Genomic DNA, 15,400 nt, shown 5'->3' with positions numbered 1-15,400 from the left:
GCGCCATATTGCCTCTCTGATTGGCTGTCAGAAGTGTCAATCGCCGTCAATGGGCGTGTCAATCAGGGTCGGTTACACAAGCACTTTTCGAGGTGACGTCGATTTGACGTGGCATTGAAAATGCATTTTCGTAGCGCTATTCTTGGTGCCCGGCTGGTACATATATGTGATTGTGAAGGGAAAAGAAGCCACAAGTGGTCCGCGCGAGAGCACTTGCGCTCGACTTGCCAATTTGGAGAAAATATCTGCACACCGGAAATGGCAACTTCCTAAAATCTGATTGGTTGGAACAATATCACGCAAATCACGTGATAGGCACACATGTTGGAGTGATGTCAGAATGACGTATCATCACGTTTACGTTGTGCCGCCATTGCAAAAAATGGCTGAAATTCGCCGCCATCATTTCGCTCGGCGAAAGGTACCCGAATCATGCAAATGAGTTTGTGAAATGCTGATTTATACGGCGTTAGGCAGCCGCACTTTAACGGGTATTTATTTCAAGACAAAACTAAGCTTACAAAAGTCTTGTTTTGATTGCACAATGTAATGGTATAAGTAACCCTTGGGAGCGTTAATAGTGAAGGCTTAAGTGTACAGCCGCATAGGGGCGCTAACTGCTCTCCCGTTGCAAACCCTTCGCTCTCAGTGAGAAATCATCCGTCCGTGCGGTTAGTGAAGCGCGAAAATTGCTCGAATGGCGGTGCCGGCGCTGCCATGCGGCGCTGCGATTTGCTGCTCCTTGCATTCATTCGCATTCATTGGTCGTTTGTTAAACCCTAGAAGTGGGAAAGGTGAGCGACTTTCGAGGTCACCGCGATGCTTTCGAGTTGTCTCTGACTAGACAGCTCGTCTGTGCAGTCATCTGACGAGGCATATGGTGTGGTGGCTATGCAAGGATGCATTGCGGAGAGAAGCAGTGCCGAACTGTCGAGCTCTGAGGGGCGATCGCCAGCTGTGAAACGTCGCTGAACGGATGGGCTTTCGCGCGTGATGAGCGGATGACACGACAGGTGTTCGCGCGGCCGTGTGTCGGGCTTCTCGACGGGACATCCGTGTGTGTGTAAGCGTCATTCTCATTACTTTTGCATGCTTGCTGCGAATCCGAAATTTTTATTCGGCATTTCGCGTTGCTTTTTTCATCATACTGTTTTCAGTTTTTGCACACAGCTCAAGTTGAGAAAACAAAGTCTAGCATGCTAGTACGTTGGTCGATTGCTTTGTTTTTGGTGTTGATGAATGTGATAGGCAGCATAGGTGAAATCAGCTGGAAGGCGTCGTTTCCTTAAGTGTGGAAAAAAAAATTGCGTGAAACTCTAAAAGAATACTATACCCTGGCTTAAGCATTATTAGTGAAGCACAGAAAAGTGATTTTGCTATTCAAGGTAAAATTTTCATAACAGTGTTACATCATCAGTTACACAGCGGTCACGTGGAAATGACCGTAGGATGGTGAAAAAAATCATCTGTCTTAGGGCGCGCGAAAAACAAACATGTATGACTCCTGTACATTTTATGCACAGGCGTGTTGTTCCTGCCGGTGAAGGTTCCAGCTCACTCGAAGTCTGTGCGGGATCCATCCATGACCCGTTTGTGTGCAATCTCTCTTCATGTGCTGCCCGCATGGAAATCGTCAAACTGGTGAGCACGCGCTTAGTGTGTTGGGGCAAGCATTAAGGGATAACATGTTTGCCTTTAAGATTGCGTACGGCTAATGATATCTGATTGCATTTATATATAGTTTATTCAGCAAGCAAGAACAGTGTAAATAGAACCACATATGAAAATAATGTAAATTAATCATGTCTGTACTTTTCAGGTGACAGCGCAGATAGGTGTGCATGACACGCAGTGTTGTTCTGTGGTTTTGAATTTCTCTCAGTGACCGCAATGTCAAGGTAGCCCCATTTTGATTGGTGCAAAATGCGAAAGCATGCATATACTAAAAAACTCAAGGTAGTCATAAACAGTTAAACATGTGCCCTTCCTTGCAGTGCATTCTGTAGTGGTTTTCTTGAGTATAAAAAGACTGTAGTAATTATTTCTGAGCATCAGTTTGGGAAATCTGCCATCAAGTACCTCTAGCTATATAGAAACAATGTGTTTTGATACTAATGATTGGTTTTGGAGTGAGCGTATTTCACATTTGTACGTAAAACTAGACTATTTTTGAACACAATGCCTAGCTCGTTGGGAGATTTCAGTGCACAGCATTGATTAGTGTGCAGGTGATGGTGTGCATCTTATGCAGATGTGGCAGACCACCCTCACCATGGGGTCTCATGTGCTCTGGAGCCAGGATACCAGATTCATGTTTGGTCACTTCCCAGCTGGACTCGTTACCCAGCTGGGTGGCCATACCGAGCTCCTGAGGTGTCTGCAAAGGCCATGGTACAACATGATCAAGAGTTCTCTGCGATGGTCAGCATAGCTTGCATTATGCAACCCAACATATTCATCCACACTTAGCTGCAGGACCATGACACCACTGGCAAGTGGTGGTAATAGCAGGAGCACCAACATCTACAACAAGGAGGAGGACACCGCACCATTTGGGTTCTGCCTGACAGACCGGAAGTGCATGATCAGCAGCTGCGTGTGGTAATTGCACTCACTGTCACGGTTTTCACGTGTAGCTATGCCACAAGTAATCAGTGTACATTTGCTTTGCTTCAAGTTTGATGGCATACTGCTAGGAAGCCAGTGAAGTCTTCATTAAACTGTACCATATTGGTGGTATCCATTACAGTAGAAATCAGTTTTGTCTGGTGCTGCAGTTTTTTGTTAGTCAGGAAGTGTCCCAAGTGTTTTCAGCCTACCGTCTGCCAACTTGCTGAGTGCGTGCTTCAACACATGCTTTGGTGATTGTGAAGAAGTGCTTTCCTTCGTGTGGTGCCTCCCTATGTGTTCTGCTTGTACACAACGCACATTTTATTTGGTGCTTAAGTTCAGTGAAAGACAGGAAGCCACCAAAATGTTTTCCTTCTAGCACCAGGGTGTTCACTGCACATGCGTTCACCAGTGCTTTTCTGTTTGCTTTGGTGTTTGTTGAGAGCCAGCAGTCCACAACATCCTCAACATACAGCATGGTCGCTGTGTCTCTAGTCATTTACATCTGTTCTTCAGGGTGCAACATGCCTTGTGTGGCACTGTTTGTGTGATAAGATCACAACATGCTTTGCCTCATGGCATTTGGTTGCCTCTGTGTGCTTGCTTTCGGCTGCCTCTTTCACATGCTGCTTGTAGTTATACAGCAGTGAACTATTTTTCCTGAAGGAGAAGTCACGTAATTGTTTCATGGTCATTTTCCCAGATGAAAATGCAAGGCCTGGCCAGCGTCTTCACACGTCTACCCATTCCCATCTTCTAGCTCAAATTTGTACCTGTGACGAAAACCTAGAAATTGTACATTATTTCAGTTGAAGGTAAATGGAGGTATAAATTATGCAGCTGGACGTAATTTGTGTTTCAATAATAAAGCTCCAAATGGCATTTTGTAGCTGGAAGGGCATAATCCGGTTCAATAATTCTACTGGAAATGGATCATAATAGTCGTAGTAGTAGTAGTAAACTTTGTTTATCTTTCTGGGTTACTCAGGCGGTCTTCCCAGGTTTGGGATCTTTTTCTCTTTCCAGGATTTGCGGTCTGTGTTCTTTTTCTGTGCTGGGCCATCAACCTTGAATGCATGCATTGGAAGATCACTGCTCTCCTGTCCTCCCAGTGAAACTCTGTTAGATCCCATTTTCATTGACATGTTCCCTTGCGTTTTGCTTCATGCAAATTGGGGATGCTGTTTGGTCATTTTATGAAAAATCCGAGACAACCTGCTCACCCCCTGTGACTGGACCATATCAGTGTACATGCTGCCATTTTTCTGTTTAGCAAAGGCGACTGCTGGCTACTTAAGTTTGCGAACTAGGCAACACTAATGTGCATGTATACTATTGTCAAACGGTTATGAAAGATGGGCCTGTCCCAAAAAAATTCTTATCTGTGTAGACGAGACACATTCGTCAATGTGTATTGTTGCACTAGGTAATGATTTGCAGTTAGGCTGCATAATTAATTCTAGGATGCATGAAGTTCAGTGATGGAAATAAATTATTTTGCCAATAATGGCTTCCACAAACTTCTCACTCTGCATGTAAAAGACACCTCACTTTTTTTGAGCAAATTGCAACACCTAAGAGGCAATGCAACTTGTCTTGCTCCCCAGAAATGTAGGGGCACACTTAAGCTCAGCATTCATGGGTATGACACGACAGTGTTTATGGCTCCCTGCAGTGGTTTCTCTTCACACACACAGTCACTGTTCTTCATTCGTGTTCACACATTTATCACAGTTGCTTCAACACAGGTTCCTAATTCTTGTCTTTGAACTCTTCCACACTGCAGTTCACCTACGTAATCTTATTGTAATTAGTTTCTCACTAATTGGCACATCTCTAGTTCACTGCAGTAATTACAATGCTAGGCTTCAAATTAAGCCAACAGCACCCGCGCATCACTCCCCACCCCCCCTTTGTACCTCAGCAAAGTCAATGTGCCTACACGGTCTAGTTCGTAGCGTGCCTGGCTGGCAATCCAGGGGTCACGGGTTTCAAGGCAGACAGAAATTTATTAATTTTCTGTACGTAAAATCTATTATTTTATAAAGTGAAGTAGTTTCAGACATGTGCTGACGTTTGGATTCAGATTACAAATCCTCTTTTCAGTGACTTTCACTGCGGACATCCACGCGTGAAGCTTGTTTTTTGACACAATGCCGGTTGGATAACACTGGGTCTTCTGCAGAATCGCAGCCTCTCTCCTTGACAGTGGTGTGTGCAAGCTTTCCGTACCTTTCTTTTCTGGTTGCACATGGCACCCAATAACTTCTTAGCACTAATTGTGATGCCATCATATACCATACAGCACTAATAATATTACCTGGTGGTAGTCAGAAAAAAAAAATTATTCTTATAGTGTGAAAAAAGAATAGCAGCCTGTTTCCACCTGACTTGGTTTGGTTTCATACTTCTGCTTGAACTTAAAGAGAAATTAGCCAGCAAAGCTGTACAAGACGGTAATTTTTCAGGGGGCTTAAATTTTATGCACAGGCACTTGCAATGACTCCAATTTCATCAACATTTTGCTACCTGTTATATCATTATATTGGTGATGAATAGTTCCGGTTCATTAATTTAACACTCTCCTCATGGAAACTCTGAGTCAAACTTGCTTACCATTTTTCAAGATGCCTTAATCATGCTCAAAAAAACAATTTACCCTCCATGCGCACACACCACTAGGCATTTTAAGTGTTCTATTTTTTTTTTTTTCATGCAGTAGAGTGTAATACATACATAGAAGGGAGAAATCTCCAACCTGTCACTTATGCTCAAGCACCAGAGCGTAATTTTAAATGCACCTATCAGGCTTGCCCAAACAAACCGAAACCTCCTTTCCAAGGGATGGAATCACAGGAGCGATGGGAGGCTGCTCTGTGCATTGCATCATGGCCTGGGCCTTGAAGGTCGCCGCAGCCAAACAGTGCCTGGTCACCTAGAGTGGCCTGAGGGCCGTCGCCAACCTGTTCAACACCCCTTCAGCCACCCTCACCTGATCCACTGAAGTGGGACTAATAAAGTTATTGCCAACCAAGGGCTCCTTCCTGCCAACGCGCTTCACCACAGTAATTTTGAACTGCTTCATTGAACAAATAATCTCTGAGCTGTACACAAGCTTTGTTCTCAGTAAGCCCTTTGTTATTGGAATGTGGTAATCTACTGCTGCAGAGCAACTTCGATTGGTCCTCAGTGTCCTTTCAGACATTTGCCGACATTTCAGCACCTACATCTGGTATGGTGCCCTTCACTGAACTGTAGATGTCATATTTTGAGTGTACATAGAGGGTTGTCTATTTTAGTTCACAGTAAAGGAAACTACTTTGAGAGTGAACGCATTTCATTGAGCATTACTCTCCTGCAGTGCACAATAGTGGCATCACAGGGTCTTTATTGCATCAGTGTATGGTGCAAATGTTGCCTAACAGCATTGTGATTCACCACTCAAAGAGAACCAACAATGGCCCTGATATGCATGTGCTCTGGAGTTTGCACAGAGGGAAAGTCATGCACTTGCACATCAGGCTAGAAACATGACTGAGGCCTCTTGTAGATTGCTCGTGGAGTGCACAGGGCTTGCCAAAACCAATCCACATCATCCAGTGTTATCATGCTGCATTAATGGACCTTCTGCCAGAATACCACTGCTTGTCTGTGATGCTGCCTCCCTCAAATACTGTGGGCCATGTTAGCCTTGCATTTCTTGCCCCCTTTGTGTGTTATCTTGCTGCTGTGCATGCTTGTGCTTTTCTTGTTGTGTTGCTGTTCTTCCTTCTTAACTCACCATTGTTTTTATTCTCCTTCAGCTCCTAGCTTGACCTGACACCGAGGCATGTTCAGGCTTAATATGACATGTGCACTAGATAATACGCGTGTATGTGCGTCCTATGATAATAACTTGCGTGCACGTTAAAGAACCCCAGGTGGCCGAAATTTCCGGAGCCCTTCACTACGGCGTCCCTCATAGCCTGAGTTGCTTTGGGACATTAAACCCCAATAAACCAAACCAATAACTTGCATGAAGCAAATAAAGCAAGTGTCTTGCACACTGCATTAGCTGTTTGTAATGTGGCATCACCCTCCACCTTCACTATCCCCCTCTATATTCGTCCCACTCCCCAATGTTGAGTAGCATATGTGAAGATATCTTTTTCCAGCCGACTTCACCTCTCTTGGCATCACACGTTGCCCTCTTACAAGGAATCTTGCTGCATTGAAAGGAGCTGCCTGGTGCTGCTGTAGATGCATTACTGTTGTCCTGCAGCAAAGGAATTGTAGGGATGGGCATGGCAAATTTTGTTTCACCTCTCACATTTTGGTGCGTACTTGCATCACACGAGTGGTGTACCTGCCTATATGCCCTTGGTAAGTGCTGTGTGCTCATTGTTAGACAGAATTAAAGAGATTGAGGGCCTTTTCAAACATTGAAATTAAATAGCATTATTGAGAGCCTTTTTTTATTTGAATGAAATAATGTACCTGCCACTCTACGCCATGCATTCGTGAGGTGCTTTCATATAAAGTCCGTGAAGTCTGCTTGCAGGCAGACTTAGTTAATGTTCACAAAGCAAAAGATGAGTGCCATGTCCTATTCAGATTAAGTGAAACGCCAACACTGTGAAATACATGCTTCTGTTGACAGTGGACTTTTAGCTGTGTCTGTTTTTCTTTAAGTACTGGCGGGAAACAATATCTTCCTATTTTGCTTTCGCATTTGACGCTTTTGATAATAAGAAGTACGCGCTCATAGCGTTGCACTTGACGCGATTCGCAGTCGCGTTTCGTGCGCGGCCGCTTGCAAACGTAACCAAGGGTAGCGTTAAGTTCTAAGCACCTGAAGAAGTGACGCGGTGAGGTAAAGCTTTCCAACGCCACTGACGCGTTGAGGTTACGATCAAGAGCCAGCCGTTTCTCCGCCAATTCCTCTCCCCGTGACGCTGATCGCATCTCACAAGTGCGGAGACGCGACGCGCTGCGCGATGGCTTCGGGCAATAAGCGGTCGCTCTTATTTCCGTGACGACCGACCACAGGGTCTTTAGCGTCACATTCAGCACCATCACTCAGCTAATGTGTGCGGCGAGTACGCCGAGACCGCCGCCGCAACGCATTTCACCGTCCATCTCTACGGCGCTACTGTGCTAACTCACCTTCGCGCCGCAACTCGGCGGTGTTTTTTGTACTTGGCGCCAAGTAGCAGACGACACTGTTTATTTTTTTGTCATACTTTTTTCTTTATTCTTTAATGTCGTCATTCTATTCTGCTGTTACGCATTTTCGCACCGCCCCGATTCACACGTCACGGGTACGCCCCGCTCATGGCGGATTGGCGAATATCATGGAGGAAGAAAAACTTACCTCCATGGCGAATATCGAGAATCGGGCCCCAAGCCTCTAGTAAAGTGTACCAATAGTCTAGTTCACTTTACCTCTAGCATCGATCCCGCTAGCGACTGAAGCGCCACCTCGTTTGTTTGCACACATGCAGGAAGTTTAGTTCGTTTAGAAATTTCACTGTGTTATGCTCATTCATTTTACTTATTTGTAGTTAAACATAAAGAACATATTTTTGAGGATTAGTTTCATGTGCTTACTCTAAGGCGCAGTAAAAGTTAACTAAGATGCAGCGCCATCTGACCACGCTTGTGTACTAGAACCCCTCTAACGATGCTTACGTAGTTGTACGGACTTGTACGAACGCGTGTTTTTGTATGGAGGTATGTGGAGTGTGTGTGTGTGTATGACTGATGCGGTGTGAAATGTCATGTGCGAGTTCCATCAGTTTGGGTGCCGTGGAAAACTAGCGCCTGTTTCGTGGTTCCTGGCTGCCGAAGCCGCGGTGCGCCGGCAGCGCGTGCTGTAGCCACAAGGAGCGAATGTCACGACGTCGCTGAGCTTGTCACCCGCCCTCGCACGTGCTGGTAAGTATGCGCGACTGCGAGCTCAGCCGGGCTGTGTGCGTGCGTCCCTGGAACGCGTGCGCAGCGCGGCGTCCGTGTAGACCGGAGTGCATGCCCTCCGGGGATGCGTGCCCTCAGCTGCAGTGCTGGTTTAGCTGTTGGAAAGCGGCGACGAAGAATTTACGTGCTTGGCGTACACTTTCACTGGATAGGAGCGAGTTTTACTGCAGACACTTATGCGAAACAAGCCCACAATACGCATATAGACTAGAACAAGCGCTGATTATCAACTGGCATTTTTTCTGCATTCGAGCGAGGGAATGCTTATATAAAGAGTAATGCCATAAAAATTGAAGGCAGCTGACAGTCATCAATTATCCCGTCTTCCTCATTAGCCCTCATAACTATCTCAGTGGACTGGTCCCACCATGCTCACTGCCCGTGCGCGCACTACTGATGTTGGCATGATGCTGGTGGTAATTTCATTCCTTTCATTTTGAGCATTTTAACTTCGCTCAATGTTGTGTGCATTACGTGCTGTGCTCTTACATCATGTCAGTTCTTACATCATGTCAGTTTTCTTGCGTTCGGGTGTTGCACTTGTAGATTGCGTGAAGACCGCATTATGAATTTCCAAGGCATTCACCAGTGATATGTCAGAGGAGTACAGACACCAAGTTTTAGTTTGCATGTTTTCTTTAGTTTTCTTAGTTTGCATGGGTCACTTTGTGTTGTTCTCCCACTGCCACTAAATAACTTAATTTGTTTTGTTTTGATGCTGTTTCGGTTCTGTTGACCAAACGTTGACTGTGTCATGTATGGTTCAAAAGGGGTAAATGTTGGGCTAGTTGGTGTTGAGACTTCACAGGCATATTTTAGCGCAAAAGACGGGACGATAGAAAGACAGGACGAACACGGGCGCTACTGCCAACTGCTTTATTGAAGGCTTTATATACCTCTTTCACATCAATAAATCAGTTGTCAGTGGCGCCCGTGTTCGTTGTGTCTTTCTGCTGTCCCGTCTTTTGCGCTAAAACATGCCTGTGAAGACATGTATGGTGTTTGAAAGGTAAAGAGACAAGGACACAGAAAGACAGACAACACAAGGCGCTAACTTCCAACTATGGTTTATTTCAGAAAGGAAAGGTGGTTTTATATCGCCATTGAAAGTTAGCGCCGTGTGTTGTCTGTCTTTCTGTGTCCTTATCTCTTCGCACTACTTTTTTACCTTTCAAATATGAACCGAAAAGCCCAAGCATATACCCTTCTGATGTATGGTGTGTTTGGGTCTTATGAGACATGAAAAAATAAAAACTTATGTAATCATTGATAGGTAGTTTTAATTCACTACATTGCTGAAGCCAGCTTGCCTCTAGAGCTGGAATGACAATAAATGGTGTGTCAGCAGTTATACGGCTGTATTTTTCAGTCCTCACGTGACTTAAACACTCCTTGCACGTCACAGTCATTATTCGGTTGATGAAATCGTGACACCGTAAATGAAGAATTGTACATTAGAAAACATTCATTTGAAGAAATAACTGGGAAATTTTGTGGGTGTAGTCATAAAACTAGAAATATGGTTTAAAAAATTTCATTTAAACTCAGCAAGAAGTAAAAAAATTTTACTGATAGTTGCGTCCCCCGTTTAGCTAGCTGCGAAATTTAATGATTGTGGCATGGTGGGAGTCTGTTCCAATTGGTTGTAGCTTAGGGTGCCTTGATGCCACCCTATTGTAGATCGGGATAAAAATCAATTGGAACCTCTTTCTCTCTTTCTCTTCTTTTGCTCCTACCTTCCTCCGTTCCCTCACGGTGCGGTTCAGGTGTCCACCGAGATATGCGAGACAGATACTGGGCCATTTCCTTGCCTCAAAAACTGATTTACCGATTTAACAGATAGTACCACGCGTGTGGGTGCAAAAAGTGGATGACCAGTAGATGCGATGTGTGTAATGGTGATATACAAATGTATTGTCTTTTTTTGTGCGGGGGGAAGGCGGGGGGGGGGGGGAATAAATGTGAGACAAGAAAAGACTATCAACTTTCTCTCATACGTTCAGTCTAGCTGCATCTGTCTCTTCTGCTTGCAAGTTTAGCACCTTGGTGTTCTTTGGCATGCACACTCTGGAATGCCAGTTCATGGCACTGTTCAAAGTTAAATAAAAACTTTGTGGTTTTTAAAAAAGCAGTGAAGTAAGATGGAAAGCACCGTCAGTTTGCACAAAATTTTCCTATTTCGAGAGGAAAATACGCGTACCTGTAATGAAAAGGTGTCAGTTGCAAGGCAAATGGCGCCTTTGGCATTTGTGCCCGAGGCTGCATGGAGACTGCAGCTTCTGTAATCCTCGTTGGTGGGGTGGTGGAATTTTCACCAAATTTGGTCTCGTGTAAGCGAATTTTTTTCTAATAACGGACCTTTTAGCTGAATGCCTGGTTAGGCAGAGTTACTCTTTGCCATTTGCCATTAGAACTCGTAGCGTAAGGTATTGCAAGGGGCAAAGTTGAAAATGCACCACCCCTGTGGAACTCTCGTTCAGCATAACCTTGCAGCGTTGGAGCAGGCCTTTGGTCAGCCAAAAATGGTCAATGCACTTGGATCTGGTGCAGGACTTGCATTGGCTGTAAGGTTCCCTTCATTTGTGGCAGAGCTTATGCAGGCCGTAGTGGACGTTGCCTAAGCTATCATCTCTGCAAGCGCGTCGCATTTATGCTGAGACCGCCATGCTCATTTGGCCATGCCTAGCATGAAGTACTGGCATCGCCCTTTGTTCGAAACAGGACTTGCTCTTTCTTGTGCCAAAGATGAACTAGTAAGGGCAACCTTTGAAGCATCATAGACCCCAAGATCTGGCAGTGGCACGCGTTAATTTGTCCTGTGTCCATATTTCCAAAAAAGAGGTCAGGTTTCTTGGTGCAACCATAATTCTTCTTGCAGTTTTGTTCAGAGCTTCCCTGTATAAGGTGTGCATACTTGTTGCTTGGTTGACAGAACAAAGTGCCTTTCTGCACGTCTTGTCCTGGCATCTTCTCATCCTGTCCAGTAGCACAGTTTTCCACGTCAAAGCCGCTTTGCTAGCTGTACCATTGTGGGGTCACATTATGGGGTTTGACAGCACCAGAGATCGATTAGGAAATGTTGGTTCGTGTCGTTTTAAGCAATTGCCATGCTGAGTTGAAATGAGAAACCTTTAACCAGCAGTACTGCGCCAGATTCTGTGAATGTGTGCTGCTCAAGTCTGCTTTTGACTTCCACCATAAGCTCATAATCTTTGTTTGTCTGTTTCAAGAGTTGACCTAAGGACTACCAGAGTCCTCTAGAATGTATGCAGGAAGCTTGACAAAATGGCTCTGCCAAGAACCCGTTATGTTGCATGTTCAAAGCACCAGCCAAGTCTCTGTGCACGTCATTGTGTAATGGCAGTGAGTCAAGCACCGGATTACGCGTTGGCCGGTGTAGGAGCCACTGAAGAGTTGAATTTAAAGCTAAGTGCTTGTTTGTGCCAGTCTCAGCGGTGTGTATGGGACCTCCTGTGTGGCTTCTGGCTTCAGCTGGAGGCATGGCAGACTGTGTAGTGAGTGCACAGTGCAAGAGGATGGCATGAGAGATTGGCAGACTGACTACAGTCAGAATACTGCTTTCCATGGTAAATCGCCCTAGAACATTAGGTCTTGCACTGCCACGAGTTGGAAAGAATGTGGGCAGGTGTGCTTGTTTAATTGAAAATAATTAGCAGCCAGAATAGTATGTTTGTTCGCCGTGACAGGCCATGTGCTCGTGTGACAAGTGGTGCCAGGTCTTGAAGAGTGCTGACGAGAGGCAAAAAAAGAGGTTCCCCATGTGTGGGACCACCAGAAGATCAGTGGTTAGTACTGCAGTGTCGGTGCAAGCTGTACAGCCGTGAGCAATAGGCAAGGGAAAAAACTTTTCGCACAAAATTGCGGATTTCCTGCTTTATTCTCCTGTCACGTAGTGGTGACTGCAGTTCGGCGAACACGAAAACAGCGAGAATGTCTTCTAAAAGAAACGCTTTATTTGGGCTGACTTGCGCCCGCAAAGAACAGAATCACTCGGCGGCGATGTAACAATGAGCGTGCTCAGCGGTCGTCGAACAGAATGCCAGCCGCTCTCGGCCATGCTCTATTTAAAGCTGTTAGCGAACTTTCGAGATAAAGCTTGGAAAGTTACTAGAACACTCTGGAACAATATAGAATCAGCTCCGCCTGGATGCGATCAATCGACATAAACCTAGGCGCGTCTTGCGTCACAAACAAAGTGATAAAGTGGCGTGATGGCAACTTTGAAGAATGAACAAACAAACACTACAAACATTCGCGGCACTCCACTAAATTTGGGAATTACTTTTGGATATTATACGCAAAGTTGAAATTATCTGAAACGAGAAAGAATTGTGCTTGTCAAACATAATTATGCAGTAATTAATAAATGAACGCTCAAACTGTGTTCCCTCTCATATCGCTCGCCACTGTACTCACCTTTTGACTCTGAGCTGTGTGCACTTGCAGCTCAGGGTCAGAAGGTGAAAGCAGCTTTCGTGTGCATCCTTCATCGGACGTCTCGGTTGTTGAGTGCGGTCAGTGAGGGACTTGTGGCGTTTGCCCGACTCTGTTGTTGTCAGGCTCACCTTTTGGGGCTTGCAGTGCACCAAAGACTGCTGAAATACCATGCACACTTGACTGAGGGGTGCGCACATGTATGGGCTGCTGCCCCCCAAACAAGGGAGCCTGTAATTTTGAAAAAGCAGTCCCTAAAGAGTAGCTCCGCTTTTCATGTTGTTATGAGTTTCTTTGTGTGGCGCGCGCAGCCTGACCAAGCTTCCAGATGACCGTAGCTGCCATCGTCATTTTCCAGTGTGCACCATGAGTGCAGCTGTGCGCCATTTATGGAGAGACACGAATTTCAGGAGAAGTTTTATTTATTTCTTGGTGTATTTACTTGAAATTTTTTTAGCTAATCAGATGACTACTCTCACCAAATTTCACTGTTATAGCTTGCAAAAATTGTTTTCTTATATATGCTCTTCCTCAAAATCTTTTGAGAAGGCAGCAGAGTTAAGAAAATTTGGCAGAAGGCTGGTGCAACATTCATTGCGTTCCTTCTGCCATGCTACAGGTTTCAAGATGTTCTTAGAATTTTTTTTTTTTGCAAAGCAGAAATTTTTGTGATGCACTGTACGCTGGTATACTTAACTTGGGTGAAAAGAAAATTTCATATAAGAAATTTGAAATTCACCAGTATGAAAAAACAAAAAAAAATGTTTTGACCTGCAATATGGTCCTAGGGGTGCAAAAGAGAACAAACGGCCGTGGAGGAATCTGCTCCTCTAGCTATGTGCTTAGGCAGAAAATCGCAACAGAGAAAAACGCCCATTGTTCAAGCATTGTTCGAGCACAAAATTTTTTTAGACTACTTCTCGGTCAATTTCAGCAACGAAACTTTGGGACATCGTAAAAAACGAGGCATCCAAGTGGATACAGCAATTTAAAAAAGAAAGCAATACTTTCTGGCCATTTTTGAGATTCCAAAGCCGCATCCCCCCTTAAGGCAGAATAGTGCCAATGGGGTGGCTCGGTGGCTATGGTGCTTGGCTGCTGACCTGAAAGACGCGGGTTCCATCCCGGCCGCGGCAATTGAATTTCTTTGGAGGAGAAATTCTAGAGGCCCGTGTACTGTGCGATGTCAGTGCACATTAAAGGGACACTGAGGAGAGACTGAAGTTATCTTGTATCGATGAATACCAGCTCCTAAACACAAAAACACCGCTATTTCTGAAAAACAAATCTGTTGTAAGGTAGAAAATTGCAAGAACTAAAATACAGGCATTGCCGCCACAGGCCAGTCTCGCAAGTACAAGGGTGCTGCTGAAATAGAAAAGACACCACAGATGTCCAAGGCTGACTAAGGTGCATGAAGGTTACGTAAAGTTTGATCGATATTGAAGACCACTGGTGCACTTCCATCGCATGAGGAAGACGGAAAAAAGACAACCTGAATATTGCAAGTAAAAAAAAAAAAGCCTGTAATTGGCGGCACAGCAGGCGGCCAGCTGAGTTGTTTTGGGGTGCTTTGTGGCTGTGCATTCTGCGTGCCCGCATGGTTTCGTTATGCGCCCAGATTTACAAGGGCGGAGCAGTGGAGAACCTCTTATAAGTGCTCCTCGGATGAAGTTCGTGCAATGGCACGCACCTGCGAGAAGGAAAAAGAGCTGTGATAGGTAATGTTCCACACACCTCCACGTTGGCAAACGCACAGCTCGGCATGTTCACTTCACTAACATTCCAAGACGCTGGGCTGCATAGCCATGTATTACAGAATTTAAATATGCCCGCACGTGCCAGTCTCTACACGTCAGTCATGACGGTCGTTCGACGGTGACAGCAACGCTGCCAACTCTCGCCGCTCGGATTTTCTTGGCAGACCTGCGCCGCCACTGCCCTCAAAATCATCGCACGCTGTGTGGGGTTGAGGTCACTACTGAAGTGCAGGCCACAGTCTATGCTAGAACTTCTTTGTCGGAATCGGGAACGGGATTGGTGCAAATGCAAATGAAGCAGTGACGGCTTTTAGAGGCCTTCAACGTGCGGCTGGGAGTAGTTTTCATTTCGGCTGCTAGGTGGAGCACAGCGCTTGTTGCCAGCAGCCACAGAGTCCTCGTTTCTGTTTCCGCTCCTTTACGTCACTCTTCTCCTATTTCTTCATCAGAGAGTCCCGAGTTTGAATCATAGTGGCAGGAAAGAGTTTTTGAACTTCAAAACTTGATCTCTCAGCCATCTGGACAAATGGCAACAAAACCATAGAATGCCGAACTATCAGATTTTTCTAAAAGAAAATTTTAAAATTGGTAGCGTTGTTCTCAGAGTCCCTTTAAAAAAT

The 15,400-nt window shown here is 45.1% G+C and overlaps 1 protein-coding gene and 1 long non-coding RNA gene across 4 annotated transcripts in view; both read left to right on the top strand.

The window, feature by feature from the left end:
• The first annotated feature begins 1,523 nt into the window (after positions 1-1,523).
• Positions 1,524-4,507, top strand: LOC149360908 (uncharacterized). The gene is made up of 2 exons (XR_016288884.1): positions 1,524-1,641; positions 2,252-4,507. It is a non-coding gene; the product is annotated as an uncharacterized LOC149360908 (long non-coding RNA).
• Positions 4,508-8,274: 3,767 nt separating this feature from the next.
• Positions 8,275-15,400, top strand: part of LOC149360906 (poly(A) RNA polymerase GLD2-like) — a 59,926-nt gene continuing 52,800 nt past the window's right edge. The window contains exon 1 of one of the 3 annotated variants that reach the window (XM_089572537.1): positions 8,275-8,526. The gene's annotated coding sequence lies outside the window, so the exon portion shown is untranslated. The remainder of the gene's footprint in view (positions 8,527-15,400) is intronic. The other 2 variants (XM_089572535.1, XM_089572536.1) reach the window with 2 other exon arrangements.

This window comes from Amblyomma mixtum, chromosome 2 (assembly GCF_055824585.1).
Source record: "Amblyomma mixtum isolate Tamu chromosome 2, ASM5582458v1, whole genome shotgun sequence".
In the NCBI taxonomy this organism is placed as follows: domain Eukaryota; kingdom Metazoa; phylum Arthropoda; class Arachnida; order Ixodida; family Ixodidae; genus Amblyomma; species Amblyomma mixtum.
This window is presented reverse-complemented; position numbering and strand designations above follow the sequence as displayed.